Source organism: Carlito syrichta, unplaced genomic scaffold, assembly GCF_000164805.1.
Source record: "Carlito syrichta isolate Samal-C Ts95f unplaced genomic scaffold, Tarsius_syrichta-2.0.1 Scaffold314260, whole genome shotgun sequence".
NCBI classification, from domain to species: domain Eukaryota; kingdom Metazoa; phylum Chordata; class Mammalia; order Primates; family Tarsiidae; genus Carlito; species Carlito syrichta.
Genome location: NW_007258356.1, coordinates 72705 through 77248, shown reverse-complemented (window position 1 = coordinate 77248; position 4544 = coordinate 72705).

Genomic DNA, 4544 nt, shown 5'->3' with positions numbered 1-4544 from the left:
ATTAATGGGTATAGAGTTTCGATTTGGCAAGATAAAAAAAGTTCCAGCGATCTGTTTTGAAACAATATGAATACATTAACACTACTTAACGGTACATTTAAAAATGATTAAGATGGCAAATATTATGTTAATTGTTTTTTTGCCACAATAAAAAATAAGAAAAAGGAAGTACAGCCAACTTCATGTCAACATTACTTGCCGGATTCTGATGTTCTGTGTACACAGTGATAAGTCCTGCAGATTCCACCCATTCAGTAAAACATCTTGTTGAATTGCTGTGAATTAATAACTCAAGCCAGTTTTTGCACTGAATTAACCAGTTTCGTTAATCTGATGAATGCGTGAGGCCAAATGAGTCAGAATCTCCATGTAGCAAGGCCTCAGGCATGTGGAGTGTTTGCATGGATAATATAGTATATGAAAATTAACAGGTTAGTAATAGCCTCAGGAGAAGATGAGAACCCAAATGATGAACTTTTTTTTATTAACTAGCTGTTTCTGGCCTAAGCCAAAGGCCATTAAGATTGTCACAATAAAAAGTCAAGTCTGAAAAGTGTAATGGATCGAATAACTAAGAGACAACTTTCTTTTCTTGCTCTGCCAATGCCTTGGGTCATAGAGGATCTTAAAGTTTGTCTAATGCAATCCCCAATCTTGAGTCTTCAATGTTCTTCCACTAAGAGTTGGACTCACGGACTCCTCAAGAGCCAGTGAATCTTATCTCTTGTCATCATGATTCCTCTTCTGTGAAGGAATACTAGTTGGTCAATGGAATTTTTACACCATTTGCTCAACAAAGACTCATTCAATATCTCTGTGGTTAGACATTTTGTCAAACATAGTGATAGAAGGTACTGGGGCATTCAGTGTCTCCTTCCCTGAGAAGCAGCAACTGGAACCTTCTTCTTAGGGTGTTTGCATCCGAGCTGGGGATAGGAACCTGTTCACTTCAATGAATAAGACAAATGGTTTGAGCAGCACTGTTCAGAAAAGAGAATCCACACAGAACATCCATTTGAAGAGGAAGGGTAGATTAAGAGAAGTGGATAGAATCTAAGGAGGAATAAATCAAGAGGTCTGAAGTCTCTCTTGACCTCCTTTACTAGGCCAAATAGCCGTATTTTATACTCTCCTGAAACCACAAACCTTTTTCATAGCATTTATCTCAGGGACAATTGATTATAATACCATAAATGTAAATACTCGACCTGAACTCAATTTTCTAATTATGGTCTTACCAGAAGGGAGAGGAGAAATGCCAACTTCTCAATTACATGACAAACATAGAAACTTAAACCCAGAGAATTTGTTCAGGACCGGCCAGAGAGGTTGGTAGCTCTACAACCTGCCTATTCAGCCCAACCCACAGACCCCCAGGTCAGCCATGGGTATGGAGCTCACCTAACCATTTGAGAGTCATTTACATTTCCACTTGGGAGACTGGAATCCAGAGAGGGGTTGAAGTCGCAGAAATTGTTGATTTGCTTTTTTTGCCAGGATTTCTTTTAGCCATTTAATAACTCTCTTGGAAGAAAGGAAGAGAGAAAACAACCAAAAATTTCTCACACATTTGTGGAGATAAGTAATCGGGATAAACTCTGTTAGAAAAATTTTATTTTTTGGTATGGTTTCAAAATCTTCACAACTTTCATAAAAATTTGAACACTGCTAAGGATTCATAGATTGGGCTATTTTTATACTGTTTTAAGTTTCCTGACTATAGGAAATTATACTTTAAAGACTAAAGGGAAACTAACTTTTTAACCACCATAGCAAACAATTTGATGCTGCCCCATATAAACTCAACAAGACTCAGTGTCTGCTTTCTTCCAGAAGACACCAAAAGAAGCACCTACCTATGTATAGACAGTCTAATTTAAAATTTAAAATTACTTGCCTAAATATGAATCCCAGCTTTACTACTTTCTTGCTACGTGATTCTGAGAAAATTAAGCTCTCTGTGCCTTCATTTTATCATCCATGAAATGGGAATGATACCACTACCTATTTCATGGAATTGTGAGGCTTAAATGAGTTCATATGCTTAAACGAGTTCATATACATAAATGCATAAACCACCACTTGGCATACAAGTGCTATCTATATGTGTTAACCAACTGGTAAATATGGAGAAATAAGTATTAAGACTGATTTGGTCTGAGTCTCAGTATTCAACAGCAGTATGACCTAATTTCTCTAAAATGAAGCTTTCTCATCTAACAGTTTCAAAAACTATTGGGTCTCCTTCAGAGTTTAGTGAGGATTAAATGCAATGACCTGGGTGAAGTATTCGCCTAGTACCTAGTATATAGTAACTGCCCAACATTTGAATCTTCATTCCATGAACATCTTTCTAAAGGGCTTCATTCAGAAGGTATTGTGCAGAAAAGTGGATGGTTCCATCTCTGTTCTCAGAGGTTGTATTCCCTTTTACAGAATTAAAATGCATTTATAATTGTCATGTGAGAGAAACGTCCAAAGAATGGACTGACAGAGAGTGTGGGCAGAGTGACTAGGAGGGAAACTCAGGAAAAACTTTGGGGCTCTGACTTGAACTTCAAAAAATGGGCAGGAGGTTGAGAAGTAAAAATAGGGGGTGGGTGGCAGGAGACTTTAAAACTCTATCAAACCCCGCTCTGGGTAGGCAATGGGTTTAAGTGAAAAGGCACTTGCCTTTGGGGGACAGGAAACCTGCTGCTTTAATCTTGGCACTGTCTCTCCATTCGAGATGTTTACGAAGAGCATCAGGTATCCCAGAAGGGCAGCAAGGATGACAGGCCTGCCATGGCCTCAAGCCCACTAAATTTGAGTGATCTTGGGAGATTTGCTTTATTGTCTTCAGCATTTCCTCCCACAGTGGGAATATATTTACCATATAGTCCTCACACATTGACCAACACTCGAGTTTATTAATGTTTATGTGTATCTCAGGGAGACACTGAAACCTTTAAAGAAAAGCAATCCGGAGTTCTCTGATATTGGCTGACATTCATGATCCAGTAGGGACCCATTGGTCACTGAGGGTGGTGACAATTTTCAGCAACTAGTTCGCTATAAACCAGGCTAAGTGCCCGGGTAATAGCCTGTCCTCTCCTGTGCGCTAGGAGTCATATTAATCTATTTTCCATTGATTCCAGTTTGTTTTCAAGTAGTTTCCTTCTCGTGGTTTGTTTCAAGTTATGTGTCATAAAAGACCTCGGATGACACCAGATGTAATTAAATTTGCCAAAAGGTAAGAATTCATCAGAAGGAGTTAAGTAGATTATTCCAGAGCCATAGTTTACAGAGAAAATGGAAAAGCAAACTGGAGAAATTGAAAGGAGCTGAATATCATTCTGGGGAGGGAAGGGTAGCCAGAATAACAACCCTTCTCCCTCTCCAACCTCTGAAGGTATCCGTCAGTAGCGCCCACTGATGGGACATTTACTGATGTTAGGCACTGTGGCCACTTGCTTTGTATACCCCAGTTAATTCACACAACAACCCCAGAAAATATATACCATGGCTTATATTTTACAGTTAAAGAAAACTGAGCCTGAAGAGTAGATATTTTACAGTTAAAGAAAACTGAGGCTGAAGAGTAGTTAAGAAACCAGCTCCAATTCCAAATTTCTTCCCGTCCCTCTCCCATATACCCCGATCCCAAGAGTGGCCCATCGGAGACCCCTGACTATTCTGGAAGTGAGAAAGGAAGGGACTAGAGGGCCTGATATAGATTAGTGGGCATCTCTTAGACATAAACTGTATAATGTTTACAAGACAAAATGAATTACCAAGACACATCAACCTGATGTTGATGACTCACCCTCTTGCTTTACAAGAAAAAGAACAGGCTTTAGCATGAGACAGATCCGGAATCTTTTCCAAGCTCTGTCACTAACAAGCCACAAATTGCAAGTTTCTTCTGAGCTTTCCTGAGTTTTTCACCATGACATAGAGCTAAAACCACCTAGCTCAGAAGGTTCTCGTGAAAATGTAAATGATTGAGCATACATTAATTCATCTAAAACTCAGCAGATACTTAAGAAATGCTAGTGCCCTTCATCCCTTTTCTCAGTTCCATGAATCTCCTCTCCTCCTCTGTCTCCCAGTTTTAAACAAGATGAACCCACAACTCAACAGAGTAACCCAAGCCCAACCAAATGCATAACCTTGCCATGACCCAGCTTTCTCTTTTGTCCTGCAGTTTTATAATCCACAGGAAACAAAAAATTGTTCTAAGTAGAAATCTACCCTCAGCCAATCCATTCCCTTTGGGTTATTCTCTTTTTTCTACAAACCTCACTCACATGTGGGAGATGAATTGCACTTGATAATATGCTTTCAAATATGATTTTTTTTTCCTTCATATTCCCCATGGGCACAGCTCCCAGAAAAATTCTTCATACCTCATAAAAATCGCCGACTTTATTAGAGTTTAGTTCTGGCTAGTCTTTCTCTCCCCAAAGGTCTAGCTTTTGTAGGTTCCTCCCCTCTGCCAAATATTCTAGAGGAGACTGACAATGGAATACCAAATAAACCTCTACAATAGGCTGTAAATCTTT